The sequence below is a fragment of the Bradysia coprophila genome, unplaced genomic scaffold, assembly GCF_014529535.1.
Source record: "Bradysia coprophila strain Holo2 unplaced genomic scaffold, BU_Bcop_v1 contig_297, whole genome shotgun sequence".
Lineage (NCBI taxonomy): Eukaryota > Metazoa > Arthropoda > Insecta > Diptera > Sciaridae > Bradysia > Bradysia coprophila.
In genome coordinates, this window is record NW_023503555.1 from 366248 (window position 1) to 383218 (window position 16971).

The 16971-nt window shown below is 35.3% G+C and overlaps 1 protein-coding gene and 1 long non-coding RNA gene across 2 annotated transcripts in view; both read left to right on the top strand.

The window, feature by feature from the left end:
• LOC119079153 overlaps positions 1-16971 on the top strand; it is an 85131-nt gene that overhangs the window by 50629 nt on the left and 17531 nt on the right. The window lies entirely within an intron of this gene.
• Positions 1059-16933, top strand: LOC119079156. The gene is made up of 3 exons (XR_005088120.1): positions 1059-1069; positions 4061-4065; positions 16884-16933. It is a non-coding gene; the product is annotated as an uncharacterized LOC119079156 (long non-coding RNA).

Sequence of the window (16971 nt, forward strand, 5' to 3'; positions counted from 1 at the left end):
AGGGACTTACAACAAGTGATAACAATTACGTTTGATATACAGTCGACGTCAGTGAAAGTTAGACATGAATTTGCTGTAGCTGTTTTTCAGTTGGTATACTCACAAACACAACAGTGCACATACGCCTTTATAAATGTGAATTAGTTATATGTATGCGTCAAACCGTATAAAGATGTATAAACAGGTTTGTTTGTATCAGTGAACCAGCTGAAAACGAGTTGAATCAAGTTCATGTCTAAATTTCACTGACGTGGACTTCAATTTCACCTTTTCATTCTATCAAAGTCAAAGTGTTGCGTGTTATTGCCGATTTATAGACAGGTCAGGTCAGAATGAGAATGAAGTAAGCTTCTGATAGGTTTGTTCCAAGGCCATAAGAATTGTCAAATTTCATCCATAGACAACATAACCTAAACAATTTCTCAGGAAAAATGAGCTGCCGAAATTAGCGCGAAGCAGCTTCAATACGTAAAATTTTTTGAAAGCTGTCACTATAAGTATGCGGCGCCTCAAATTTTTTGCAAAAAACAAAGGTTATGTTGTCTGTGGATGAAATCGTCGTGGTTCGGGTTGTCAAACTTCGCGTTTACAGTTATTTGGAATAAACCAAAAGTTCAAACTGAAGGCTCAATGTTTTTTTTTTACAGTTTGAGATTTTAAATTCAAGTCTATGTGGAAATTCTGTCTGGAAAATAAAGTTCAAATGTATTCGATTTTCGTATATTTCTAATACATTTCTAGTACTTTAATCATAAAATTATTGTTAGTGCTCTACGTTTCTGTTAACCAACTGCACAGCTATGACATTTCATAGATATGATCTGTGGAGCTTCTTCAAGCCAACCTATATAATTTCTTGATAATCTTCATCCCCCGAAACAAGAATAATAATTCAAAATTTCGGGTTACATAATATGTTATTGAGAACGACGACAAAAATAAGCAAAGAACAGTAGCTAACGTCGTCTTAAATAGAAAAATCTATGTTAAATCAAATGAAGTAAAAGATTTTATTTCAGTCTATCGAAACTTCAAAGCAAATCATGTAGTAGATTCGATATGAGTGCATGTATTGCTTGGAAGACTGTCCTAATAATATGCTTAAATTTATCATTCTGTAAATGGTTACAGTAGAAATTCAAGTATATCTGTCTAACGCTTTCTATTTTTCTAAGGAATTCTCCAACTCTTTGAATTATGTCTTTTACAGTCACTCAACCTTCCACCAAATCAATCAATCTATACTAATTATTGACTGAACAGATTATTTCTTTCAACTCAATCGATTCTTACATCGAAAACCTATCCGAATTGTATAATTGTAATCGACAACGCTTTGGAAACAGTTTTAATAACAGTGACAATAAAATGCATAAAAACTCTTCGCCATAGAAATCAAATTTATTGTTTTGTAAATGGAATTAAAAAAAATTTACATTCGCTTTTCGTTGAGAAAAAAAAACATTTAATGACTCAAGTGTAACGCAATAAATCACTTCACTTCTCATATTGGTATGCGATAAACCTGGGCGACAAATACTGTATTCAATCAAAGGCATAAATTATCGTTCACCTTTCTGTGTAGACACATTTTGGTCAAAATCAATTAGCAAAGGTTTTTGTTTATTGTTTTCCATTCAATATTTATTATTGAATAGCTGTGACCATATTCGATGCATATTTAGGTGTCTCTATGACTGAATATGCGGGAATCAATGGGTTGATTGAAAATATATTTTGAAATTTCCGTAATGAATTTTATTGATGGAATGAAGATATTTATCATAAGACTTATAATGCAGCAATATGAAATAACTACTCATTCATATCATTCCTTTGAAGAAACGAACCGCTTTCTCTTGGAAAAATTAACCAAAATTAATTGCTTATTTGTCTACTCAATTAACTTCAATTATAATTGGACTTGTAAAGAGTAAAGACGTCTCTCACGAGAAATGTCTTCTTCAAAATGAAAGTGTTCAACAAATCACCATAGGTCTCGATCAAACATGTTTTCGTGTAAAATAAATCAAATTTTAATGTCTCAATTACCTTTTTCACAACTCAGGGACGAAAAATTCAACTTATTTTGCTCTGAACTATGAAACGTTGTATGTAATTCAGTGATTAAGGATTTCTTGACCCTCAGTATGTATTGTTGCACTCGGTGTATTATATAATCAGTAAATCGAGGATGCTTTATGATTAAAACTTCTCTGGAACTAATGCCACTCAAGATCTGACACTTCATTTCGATGCTACTGACACCTCTTTTTAAAGTGATGACATTACCCCCATACTATATGTACCTTGGCTAGAACTTATTTCTTATTTTATTCACTTTTAACTATGACGATTTCCTGAAAAAATTACATTAGTTTGATGAAAGACACAATCTCGAGACACAATGGAATACATACAGTGGTCGTCAGTAAAATTTAGGCATGCATTGGCTTCAGCTGTTTTTCGGCTGGTACACAAACGCTTATAGGCCATTTTTCAACTGGAAAATTGCTGAAGCAAATTCACTCCTAAATTTCACGGACGTCTGACGTTCACTTTATTATTTCCATTGTGTTTTTCAGTCAAATAATGCGACTTTTCGAAAAGGCTGCTAGTTTCCCTCTTTTTATGCAGTAGAACTGCATAATGTGATGAAAAACAGCTCGTAACAACCCAGATGTTTGTTGATAAAACATATTGTAAAATAGTTGGAGGCTGAATTAATTTTCAAAGAAGTTAATCGAAACGAGCCGTCAGAACAGTCGGAGCGTTCGCTGCGACTGAGCCCGTACGAACCCGTACATCTATTGCGTACGCGACCCTAGTTCGTCGGTCGCCCTACTCTTACCCTAAACCTACTAACCTAAAATTCTTATGAAATGTGCACGTCTTAAAAATTGCGCATAGCGCAATTACGAAGCCCCGTACGACGTTCCTTTCAACTGTAACCCAAACTTAAAAATTTTTGCAACAATTTATATTAACCTATATTTACCTATAAATAAACATTTTACTAATAAATATGCTAGTATATAGCTCAAAAGAATTATCTACACCGTTATATAGCTCAATATAGCTGTATATATTTATAAATAGATATCCATATTTGGGATGCTTGAAACACCCCACACACATAACCAATCACTTCCCACTGATCAGTAACTTTGTTAGTATCATTTTCACCGGTTTCTATTGTTTTTACAAAAATCCAAAATGGCGGCCGACGGCCATTTTGTTAGGAGGTGGAAATTAGTACAGCTGCTTTACATTCAATGATACTATTCAAACAAAAAAAAAATCATGAAATTCGGTCAAAGTTTACTCGATATATTAACAAAAAACACCACGTTCACTGTACGGCCGAGTAGCGACATATAAGCTCACTCCAAGAGACCTAGCTCACGCTTCTGTAAACCGAATTCCACGAACTTTTTTTTCCCTGATTGGTACGGTCAATACCTATCTAATAAAGCAAAATCCATCGAAATCCGTTCAAATTTGGCCAACCTACAAGCAAAAACGGCTTGCCACCCTGCACCTAGTTCACTCCAAGGGGTCTAACTAACGAGTCGATCATCTGATTTCCATAAACTTTTTTTTTGTCGATCGGTATTGTAAATACCTTTTCTTTGACGTATCACTTACATGTTTAGCCTTTGAATGGCCGCAGATATCTTCGGAAAACGTTAAATCAGTTATGGGGCCCCAGCTCGGGAGGGGTCGACCCAAAATTGCACATCTTCGTACTTAGCCTCACTATTTCGACTATATTTCAGGGAAAAAACATTTTTGAAATCGGATTTGATTTACTCAAGATATTGACGTGACAGACGGACGGACGGACGGACAAAATTTTTATTGCGGATTCGTTATCTATGAACATAGGCAAACACTTTGCCCTTACCGTCTGCTTCGAATTCCATCAATTACACACGACATCGTAATCCTATTAGCCCCTTGTACTTCGTACGGGGCTAAAAATCGGTGCATGATTAGGGGCATACCGTAGAATATATTTCTTGCTGCTGACATGAAAGCAGGATGGTATGGCCACCAGTCGATGTGTTTCCTTCCACAATTGTTGGCTTAGAAAAATGTGTTATCATAAGGTGGCGACACCAGTCTCAAGACATGTACTAGTAGTCTGACACTTATTGTTCTTTCATCCATCCAACCGTTTAGCAAAATAATAATAGTTGTCTGACTACTCGTACATGTCCGGAGACTGGTGCGCCCATCCTACTTCTCTCTGTGTACTAATCTTCCTCTCCTGCAAAGTTGATAGAAAATTTTGTTTGAATAAATAACGTTAAAATGGAAAATTGCTTTTCAAGTGTCTGGAAGGTTAGTGAACCATCTTTTTCATCATATCTGTGTGCAGAGACAGAATACCGACCGAAATGGTTGGGTCAAAAATCCAAAAAAAAAAATCTTTCCGTAATCCGAACCTTTCCCATTTTTTTTCCAATCTCTAGACGAAACAGGCTGTTGTTATTGAAATTAGCTTTTCTTTCGCTCTCATCTCATCCAAATGTAATTTACCAAATAAAAACGAATGAATGTAAATAGGCAAATCTCCGACGTAAAAAAAGTTGTTTCGTGTGCCTATTCAATTCTTAAATTGCAATTTTGACTTTCTTAATGGTTGAGTGTCTAAATAGCAGATGGGTATTGAATTCGCACAAAAGAAAGCTTTTTATTTACCCAAACCGTTTTCGTCTTAAAAAAAAAAACTTTCAGAAGCAAACGGGCCTGTGAATAAAACGGTATAACATTTCTGTTCTGTGAAGTAAAAGGCACCATCAACGACAACAACAACAAAACTATTGAATTCGAACGCGTCTTATCTTATTTTGAATGATTCGTTTTTGTTGTTGTTTTGCGGTTGTTGCTCAAGAATTTTTTCATATTTCATCATTGAAAAATGCTGAACATTAAGAGAATAAAACATTTTTCGTTTCATACACTATATGTAAAATAATACTGAAAAAGGGGCATACACTGTGTCTTATGTGTGCGGCAGAGTCAAATAAATAAAATCGAGAAGAAAAAACAACACGTCTCAAATGCGCCGTAATGTCTGCGAATCACTTTGAATGTGGATCTGAAAGAATGATTGGTGTGTTTGACTCGTGCGAAACATCGGGCAAAATAGATATCCAAGCTGAAGATTTCTGTGTCAATAAAGTAAAATTAGATGGCAATCAGACTCGGTCATGCTCAAGCCCATGATCATGGGGGGCAAGATTATTTTTCTGAACTTCAACTAACGAAAGTCAAGGATAGAATGCTAAAATTGTCCTCTCATTTCACGCGGGGCGCGATCGTTGTCCTATCTGCATAAACTTTCTCATGGAGAAGGTAAAAATTGTAAGTGAAGAGACGTTTTATCAATTAATGATCAAGAGAATTTCAAGTTTGATTTCTGAGTTTTGAGATTGTTCAATCAAACTCGCCATCAAGATTACACTGGGTTTTGTTTTATTTAATTTTCGAGTAGCAAGCGTAGCAATCAAAGTAGACATTCAGAGAAAAGTTGAGTTGCAAAATCACTAATTTCGAAATTATCAGTCGCTTCAGTTTAGTTTTATTTTTTGCTAATTTTTTTACTTGAAATATGGAAAGTTCGTCATCAGTTTCTTTAAACGCACCTGCACCAATCGTACCATACGTCAGGCGACGTGGTACTAGACATCCACTAGAGCCACAAGACGTTTTGGAACGTGATAGAGTTCTACGTCAAATTCGTGAGGAAGGATTGGCTCGTAGGGCAGAAAGTGATCGTCACACTCGCAATGCAGTTGCCATGGGATTTACCGTCACAGAGGAAAACTATGTGGACTTGACGACGGATGATACAATGGAAAGTGACTTTCTTTTTGGCCCAAATGGAGAATTGAGACGATTGGACGAAGTTATGGACGATGTCTGTGTGATATGTCTCGGTCGAATAGTAGAACTCGCTCGGAAGCAGGAAATAGTGATACTTTCTTGCGGTCATCCTCTTTGTGAAGAATGTTTATTTCAAATGATGGAAAATGGTCGTATCACTTGTCCATGTTGTAGGGCGAATATACAATACGCTGTAGTGAGGATCTATTCGGCAACAGATTTTAAGATACGATCGGTTCCACAGTTAAAGAATTATTATCTACGACGAAAAACGTAATTAAAATTTTAAAATCCGGTTGTACATAAAATTAAATAAATTTCAACGGTTGAACTTCATGCTAAAATCTGTCTTTTATACTTTCATAGTATGAAATTCATACTGCGGCTACTTTTGGAGCATTTTACCGAGGTTGTGTTTTACTATTTATGAAATGAAACTGCAAACTCTACTTATACAATTTATACTAATAAAATTTCGACTCTTGATTTCATGCTTGTTACGCGTAGATCAACCATCTACCAATCCTTTCGCACGGTAGAGGAAATGTTCGAGTGCCTTTTTAACCATGGTTTTCTATGTTAAAACGATGAATTAAAGTTAACAAAAAGTGGTACCAATTTCCGAAGTATAAAAGCGAAACGTTTTTGTCAAACAAACAGTGGATCATAAAATATACTCGTTCCAAGATTTATGTGAAAACAACTTAGAACTTTCTGCTCTGTGCAGTGGGAGCAAAAAACAAAAGATCACTTTGTCTGTGGTCCCGCGTATGACCATCACCGTCCAATAAAAGATAGACCAGTTGCAAATTCCAGCCAAACTTTTTATTAAATTTCGTCTGTTATCGACATCGACGACAAATGTAAATGATTACCTCTGGGTGCCATGAAAAATCCCCCAGTCCAAGAGCATCCACAGCGTGTCCGTTAACTTCCAATCTAATATTTTCCATTTCAATATCATCCAGTCCAACATCATCCAGTTCAATTTCATCCAGTCCAACAATATCCACTGGCCATTTTCATCGAGTCCAATAACATCCACGCATTTTGTATAAGGAAAATCTTTTTGTATAAGGAAAATATCGCTGAGATGGCTGGATATTATTGGACTGGATGAAATTGACGTGGATATTATTGGACTGGATGAAAATGGACAGTGGATATTATTGGACTGGACGATATTGAACTGGACGCTATTAGATGGGAAGTTAATGGACGCTGTGGATGTTATTGGACTGGGGGATAATGCGCGTTACGCTTCCCTGCATATTCCTTTTTTGCATTATTTCATTTTGTTGAGGAGAAAGTGGGCGACGATTCCCACCCCCTATTTACCTTGACCTCTCCAAAATGAAGAGATATATCGAACCTGAAAAATCATTATGTAACGCCACAATCGCAGTCGTACAATATGGACAATATACAGTTCGCATCTAACAAAGTTTAATTTAAATGGACTTCAATTCTACGTAATTATTTGGTTTTGAAATAAAATTGAAATAGTCCTAACTTTTCAAAACTTTCCACACGGAATCGAATCTGTGATGAAAATGTAAATTCTTGTTCAAATCATTCGCTAAATGTGGATTTGTTTAAAATTTGACGTTCAACTACATTCAGTTGTTTGGTTCGATGTAGTCTGAAAGAAAAAAAAAATTGCAAAATATATGTTGAAAAAAATGAAGTAATAGATTTTGTATGAGAACCTAGAAAATAATTTAAACAATAGAAGTAGTAGATTTGACCTTTCTGACACGAAATGGCTATTAGCAGCTATGGCTTGCAAAAAGTTAAGCTTTCCGTAATCTAAGTAAAAGTATTTTTGATCACGAAGAGATTTGAGTTGAATCCTTAGATTTTCCTCTGTGTCCAGACTTTAAAATGTTGGTATATCGTAAAATTAGTTTCTATTTAATTCCAAATTATGTCTTGCCACCAGAAACCAACTACCATGCATTACAACCACAAATTTATTTAAATTGTAACGCCCGGAATAGTGTTTAGCTTTTATACACACACGAATTTCTCTAAGGACTAAATTATGGACATTGTCACATTGCCAAAAATTCCACTGAGTTTGTGTTCATCGTGCATGAATGGAGAACATGTAAATCTGCGTTTTATGGTCGGTTTCGTGGGAGTGAAAGATTTTTCGAGCATCATTCCCAGTTAAATTAAAATATTTCCATTTGCCAACAGTTTTTTGTTTTCTTCGTTTAGCGGTTTAGTGGTTTTGACATAGCATATTTTGTTGAGCTTTTTATTTTCCATCGGCAAACTTTTGTCAGTTCGTTTGATACTACTTTATTTGAACGGAACGAAACATAACTGGTGTACAATTCACATGCAGTTAAACGTCGACGGTGGTTAACTTTGAATGCAACATAATATTGCATCAAATGTGTGTTTTACTGTCGAAACATTTTCACATTGCCTGTAAAATGGTTTACTACAATCGTTGCAGACTTTCAAGTTCGGAACAAGTTACAAATTCGGTACCTCTACATCGCAGAGTTACATTTATGATTTTATTAAAGTCGTCGAGCGAGTGAACAACATACATTTTCATCCTTTATTTTAATATATTTATACCACCTCTAGGTATGTAATACGTATAAATGTACCCGCTGATGCCGATATATGTATTTGTCTATATAACCAACTTTTATGTGAAATTGCTAAATTAATAATAAATGCTTTGGGATTATATGCACGGGTAATTTGAAGTGTAGTTTTACGTTTTGTTATGTATAATTTAGTACTTCATTTTGTAACACAATTTTGAGTAACGTCTCTCAAGATTGCTGAAAGGGTGTGTTTCTTTCTGTATTATTCATGAGTCAAACACAAAACTCATACATAATATCCGACGATGAATGTTCCACTGATTAGAACGGAGACGATAAAAATGTTGATAGAAAGGATACACAAAGTTTGTTTGTTTAATTAAAAGTTAATAAAATGTTGCTTTTGCAACTGTATGTACACGTCGCTAGTATTAAACATACGGTAACATCCAAATGGTTTTTTCTGTTGAAGTTCATAACATTCATTACGAATGCGTTTTAATTATCTCGCCGTAGTAATGTTATGGTACACTGAGGGAAATCCAGTAATAAGTTTTTATTACAACGCTCAACTCACATTTTATGCGGAATTATTAGACAGACGCAGAATTTAATTATGAGTGGGACATCGTTGATTTTATAAAAATTACGCTAAAAGTAATGAACCGAAAGCATTTTAATTAACGGCAGGGTGAGCGAAGATTAAAAAAAAACAGAGATTTTACACTGGAAAATATTACAGTGTGTGGTGTGTGCATAAAATTTGTAGGTAGGAAAACGCAAGGTTTTATATGAGGGGGTTGCACAGATCACTTCTGGAAATTATAGCAAACAATCAGCTGACCTGTGTTGTAACTCAAGTTCAGTCCTTTTCAACAACATTAAAGATAGAATCGCGTAGGATTTCTCGTTAGAAGAATTTTGTAAAAGACGAAATTAAGTTGATGACAGGAATAACACATTTTGGTTATTCTACATCGTCCTTTTTATTGATTACTACCACGGCGTGGCGGTCTGCGTAGCCTCGCACAGAAATGCTTGAGCTTTGCCACAGAAATTTAACCTTTCACTGACTGCAAGCATGTCACCAGTGTAATTGTCAAATCTTTCAAATCTTTTGATCAAAATACTTTAGTTTGTTTCATAGAAAATCTTTTACTTCCTTAGATTTAACATACACGTTCCCCTTTACCATATAAGGTCACATAGGCCATACGTTGAATATTTTTGTTGTCGCTGTCGTTAGCAAGAATTATTCAGCTGTACCAGCAGTAATATCGTACTATACAGCAAATTTTGAAATTCTCCGATTTAGTTCCAAATGACACCAAATTATCATCTAATCTGGGTGTCCATACGAGTTCAACGAGCTATTGTACGTCAAAATCGGTGGTCATTTGGCCAACATGTAAATCTTTGAATCTAGGGAATCTACGTAGGAATTGGTCGATTTTTCAGATTCTTTTTAAATTTTTGGAGGTTCTAGTCGTCATTCTAAGATTTTTCTTCCGATCTCCAAACAGATTGTGGGCATCTTGCGCTCAGTTCTACAACTCCAGGATTTTTCAGATTTTTTTTTTGTTCCTTTCTGGAGTTTTGGGATTATTGAGGAGTTTAATTGTCTATTCCTACACAGCGACTAACTCAAATGGTGCTTGTGGTGTGCTCGCTTGCATTAATGCAGTTGGTGACAATATCACGAATGTGATTTTCTTCGAATGAAGTATTTTATGCGACGGTCAAAATGAAAAAAATGTGGGCCGTCTCTAACTTTTAAGGCTTTCCTTAATAGATAAAGAATCAAATAATACTTCCCGAAACATTGATATTAGTCAAAAACCCTTACAAAGAGAAATGTGACGCAGGTCCTTGTGCATACTTAGAAAAAAGCTGATATCATTCTGCGTTTAAAGAGAAAATTTAGGAAAAAAATTGCGTTACAAGTGTCAGATACTGAGAAAACTACTGTTAGAAGCATTTTTTAAATAGAGAAAAATATGTCACGAAAGAATGACATTCAAGTAAGAAATTCGATCATCTGCCATCTGTTGCGCAACTTTCTTTTGTGATAAAATATTCTTTCTAAATTTTTAGACCCGTACGAAGTACTGGGGTCTTATAGGTTTACGCATACGTTTGTAACACGTCGAATTGGACTCCCTGAGTAAGGGGAAACCTATTGTGGTTGTCTATAGATGCCAAATCCGCGAAAAAAAAATGTCCGTCTGTCTGTCCGTCTGTCCGTCTGTCTGTCCGTCTGTCTGTCTGCACGATAACTTGAGTAAAACGCATCCGATTTTGAAAATTCTTTTTTTTCCCGTTTGGTAATGTCAAAAGACAGGCTAAGTTCGAAGATGAGTGATTTTGGATCGACCCCTCCTGAGCTGGGGCCCAATAAGTGCTGTACGGTTTTTCGAAGATATCTCCGGACATTTAAACGCTATACTCGTAAATGATACATCGGATGAAAGATATTTACAATACCGATCGACAAAAAAAAAGTTTATGGAAATCGGATGACCGACTTGTGAGTTAGACCCCTTGGTGTGAAACAGGCACAGGGCGGCAAGCAGTTTTTGCTTGTAGGTCGGCCAAATTTGAACATATTTCGTTCGTTTTAGCTTTATTAGATAGGTATTGACCGTACCAATCAGGGAAAAAAAAGTTTATGAAATTATGTTCTCCGGAGCGTGAGCTAGGTCTCTTGGAGTGAGCTCTTATCTGGCTACTCGGCCGTACAGTGAACGTGGAGTATTTTGTCAATATCTCGAGTAAATTTTGACCGAATTTCATGATTTTTTTTGTTTGAAAGGTATTAACGAATGTAAAGCGTCGGTACTATTTTCGGTTTCCTAACAAAATGGCTGCCGGCGGCCATATTGGATTTTATTAAAAGTGATATAAAGTGGGAAAAATGATGCTTAGAGAGTTTCTGTTAACATGGAAATAATGTGTTAAGTGTGAGGGGTTTCAGGGATTCCATATATGGACATCTATATATACCTATATACAGCTATATTGAGCTATATACAGGCATATAGAGCTATATAATAGCATATTCCTCTGTGAAATGTTTATTTACAGTGAAATATAGGTAAATATAGCGGTATATAGCTGTTTAAATAGGAATTTATGAAATTTGACTTCGTACGGGGCTGTCTGTATTGCCTCCGGAAATTTAATTGTATATGATAACAAGGCAAAGAGTGGATAATGTAAGTGATTTAAAAGGAAGAATAGTTTTTCAGCAGAGAAGAAAATGAAGTAAGAGAAATGAAGAGTTTCACATTAAAGGCTTTTGATACGAATAGGTGTTTCGTACGGGTCGGCGTTAGCTATGTTTTTCGTTCTTGTTGGCAAAATACTTGCGTACAAACACAGAATGCATCACCTATAATTATATCAGTTGTTTTAGAAGCATGCACTGCATAGGGACTTGCGTCACATTTCCGTTTACAAGGTTTTCTGACTGATTTGGAAAAGATTTCGAATCTCGATCATAATCTAGAGTTTAGTATTTTATATAATTTCCTTGTTGAGTTCTCATGTTAAATGGTCTACATATTGTTGCATAAACTGCCTTTCTATAAACTACCTATATTTTTAAAGGTTCTCAGTGTAGACCATCATTACATGTCAAATCAACAAAATCATACACGACAGAGCTCGCAACGAAAATTAAAAAATAATTTGACTCTGTTATCCTTTCCTGTGTATGTTTCATCCAGTCCTAACTAATAGCAGCCCGCTTTCACAATTATTTAGAGTAAAATGTCTCAACGTAAATTTAGTAAATGTTGTGGCCGAATTCTGGTGGTTTAAACATCAAAAAAAATTAATTAAGCGATGACACCGAAGATAAAGCTAAACACATTTGATGTTTGAAATTAAAAAAGAACGAAAGAAAAGAAACGGAAAAATATGATTTGAACGTTTTAATAACATGATGGATGGGATAAAAATAAGATCAATCATTTCTAAAAGGGCAATACAATACATCGTATTCATGCTGGCGCTGGCTGTGATGTAAATATCTAACGTTCTAAACTTATTATATAAATTTGTGTTGTGTTTACTTCAGCATATTTATTATCACCGCCAGTGTGTTAGATTATTAATTTTGTAAATAAATTTTCCGAAATAATTTTTTTTGTAATAAAATGTGCGACACACTTCAGAATTCTATAAACAACTCTGTGAGTTAAAATCAGCGCACGCATTGATATGCGATGACAAAATGTTAAGTGTGCTAGTTTCACAGTAGTTTGCAATAATTAAGTGTTATGTGAGTAACAGTACAGTAATCCGATATTTCACTATCACACATTTAATGTACTTACTCGTAGAACTGTTTCCGATTAGACTACATTTTGCGTGTTGTATCTAAAGAACGAGAATTAAATTTCAGCTTTTTATTATCGTAAATTATCAAATTTTCGTAACTAACGAACGGATAAACTTTGTTTCGCAAACTTTACACCTAAGAACATTATTTAATACAAACAGAACTTGAGTAACAATTTTGTACTTTAACAAGTTTGGATTCAATTAGATTGTATGATATATCAGATTTTAACTAGAGTACGTGTGTGGGTGGTGTTGGCTGATGTTAAATACTAAATTCTTCCCATGAATGGATATGCATACAAAACGTATCCACACGCTTCAATCGTTTCATTATTCCAAATCCCCACACCTATGCATTTCAAACATTCACTGATTCAGATGCCGTTTTACATGCATTCGCGGTGCATGTGGCAAAAGCGAATACCCCCTGCGACGTCGATACAATCGAATAGTCTATCAAAATCTTTTTACAATCCGAACAGATCTGTGAAGACCACAGTACGAAGTTCAAAACCATTAGCGTTAGATATTTTTCGACACCTTTTCTAATAGTCCCTTCACAGACGGCAAGCATATCAACAGTTTCTACTACTTCGTTTCATCGAAGTGATCGACCGATTTTAAATTCAAATCTTTTACTTCATTTTTTTACCATTCGTTTTGCCACAAAGGACCGCATTAGTCAGAGCATGTCGCTCATTCCTGAATTCGTTACCGATAACATATGATACAGGTTACAAAGTCGGTTAAAAACTGAAGGATTCTATTGAAATACAGCCTACCGAAATCGGACCGATTTTTTAGGGAAGTCATTTTTATGTGCCTAGACAGGACAGACTGTGCAGTCAGTGGGAGTAGACCGAAATCTGAAAATTGCAATTTTCTTACCGGTTTTTCTCCCACAGGTGACAAGGCACATCACCGACCATGATATCATTTGATAATTGAGGTCATGAAGTTACGGGCCAACGGTGTCATATAGTTACACCACTTGTATACCACTTCTGTGATTTATCGAATCATTTCCTTCTAATGATCATTGGTACGAAATCTTTTACTTCTTTGATTTTCACATATACGTTTTGCTGTCCCGTCCGACAAGTACCATTAAATATTTCAATGTAAGATTTTTGAGTTATCATGTTATGCATCACTAAAAGTGTTGGTTTATAATACACCCAATGAACTGAGCTTAGAATTTGTTTTCTGTTTTCAACGTTATTCAATCCACAAATACAATCCATATGAAATAACATCGAAACATAGCTCGATTACACAAACACTTATGCGCGCAAGAGGGGCCTAAGATGTACGAAGTACGGGCATGGTATGTACGAAATCTTTTATGTGGATTGAGAAACTGTGATATGTAAGTAAAGGGAATACAAGTTTCTAAGCTAAAATTTTCGGGTGTATGACCTATAGCCCACTTTTCTGCGTCATGATCGTTTACGGGACAATGACTTTTTCCACTCTCTTGCCACATAACCAGTGTGTAGGTTTTATCATCAGATTTTTATGTAACTTTCCTCAACTGTCCTGTCATTTTGCCGTAAATAATGTCCTTTGTATTTGGGTAGCGCTGTTCAATGAAACGTAAAAATGAATGACTGACTGAAAGCTAATAGACAAGAAGACGAAGAAAGAAAACAACATGTTGGATTGTCAATCCATTCTTTTATCCGTTGATTGATGGCCACACTGTGTGTGTGTATATATATTCGTTAATTTATTGGCATTAAGTGCTGCAAGACTGGATACATTTATTCTGTTCAGCTTTTGTAAAAAGTATGATTTAATACTGCTTATACACATGACGAAAACAGTTCGACAGTTACACATTTGATTGAGTTTATACTGAACGAACGAAGTAGATGAATTCCTTTGTACTAAAGAGACCACCCGATCTCTTTTTTTTCGATGGTCTTACAATCAGTTTTCCGTTTCAGAAAAACCAATGACCAAAAATCATACCGAACTACATTCCAAAGACATCATCACAATGCCGAACGTAACTGAAAACTTTGCCATTATCGTTTCAGTTCATGATTTTCATATCCTCTTTTTCCCCATTCCTTTACATGGAAAAAGTTTTAAACACGAACGGTGCCGATAATCTTACAACGTTTGTTCATGTAATTTCAACGTGTAGCAGATTTTATACAGTCAAGTTTACTGGCACATGCCACTGTTATATATGTGCATTCAGCTTGGATAGATTGACACATTGTCTTGGCATATGATGGTTTTCTTTGTGTGAATGACTTCCTCTAACTACCGAGAAGTAAGATTTTGCCACCAAGAAGTTGAATTTTATGCTGAAATATAAATTTAATTTTACCTGCTTCCGGCTTTAAGTTGATGCAGTTGTTACAACGACTACACCGCAATGATTATTTTATTGAACCCACAAAGTTGAGCGTTTGAATATTTTACTGCTTTCCGGTCAATATCTACAGACGATAAAAAATTGCAACTGAATTCAAATGCGAATGTCGTAGTATCGAGTATGCTTGCATAGGTTGGATTATGGGATGGGATGGGTGGACGAGGATTATTTTATCAAAAAAATTACCACAATTATGATTTCGCAACCTCGGTTTCGACAACATGTGAGGATGATTACCTTTAATTTTCACTGTGGATAGGCGGATTGACAGTAGAACGTAAACGTTTTTATTACCCATCCACCCGGAATATTGTTGTTACACGTACATTTCCCACCCGCGGAAAGCGATCGTTACATGTGGGAACTTTTACATTACATCACAAGTGAAGGAATATTCATATGAAAATTCATTACATATCAGGAGATTTTCATTACATACCAGCAGAATTTCATTACTTATCAGCAAAAATGTATCACATAAAATGTTCTTTAGCACTGAAAACGAAACAATACTCGCGATGTTATTTTAGTTTTAATATCACAAACGTTGTCACTTGAATTAAGTGCACACCAACCTAAGCAAATTCATTAAAAACTTTCGAAAAAAAAAAATACAAAAATGAGTGACGGCCATTTTGTCTATAGCAATTATTTCAATTTTTTCAACTTCGACGAACACCTATGGCCAAGCAATTTTAATTTTTGCATTTTTCACTTATTTTCAAAAACAATCAACACTTTTGTCTTTATTATCATGTATTCACCTCCCTTCACAGCAAAATTTATTGTAACAAATATTACGCAAAATATGAATCTAGCACTTCACAAAAACAAAACAGTCGAAGTAGTTTGTCAACATGTCATCAAAACAGTAGTGTTGCCAGTGATGCTTTCGGGATTAAGAAGAAATGTGATTTTATGAGCAGACTAGATTCGTTTATAAACGTTTCAATGCAACAACAGATTTTTTTGGTTGGTTTTTTGCTATCGGTATTTTTTATGTTTATTATTACTCTGGCAGTGAATGAAATAGCGCGACATAAATGTTGTGAAATTATACATTAATTTAGAATAATCTTTTGGTATTCAAGAATCTGCTAGTTGTCTTCTGGAACACTTTTGGTTTTGAACTGTCAGGTCCTTGGGTGGAAAAATGTACTCGTAACAACAATATTCCGGGTGAATAGGCAATAAAGCAGCCTTCGCCTTCGGCTCGGATATGCAAACTCTACACTTGTCAACATAACCGTTTCCAAAGCTTGTTGCTTAAAACCACACTTGTGAGTTCGGCTCGTATCACAAAATTGATCCTTCATGTAATGAACTACTTCCGCAGCATCCAATGTAATCTACTATTCTCTATTAGTCAAAATTAATTCATCTCAATCATAATTTATTTTTAGACTCATTTCTATGAAGAGATACGAGAATTTCGGTTGCTTCCAAACCCAAAAAACGCAAAGCCATTCTTTAATAACATCACAAACAAGGAAAAACGTCTTGGCGCAATACATACGCAATCTCGGGTAAATGTGACTCAAGAAACCATACAAATCCGAGTAAATATTGCTAATCGCCTCTTTGGCAGAGGAAAATAGTATATTACGTCCTTGTTTGTAAGTTTGTTGTTTTGGCAAGTGTAAGCAATTACGTTAGACATTTTCCGGCATAAACATGTAAAGTCAGGCCCGCACTGGCCATATGGTGAATTCGGGGAATTCCCGATGGGCCTTTTGGATTTTCGTATGAGAATTTTTAATTTATGGGCCT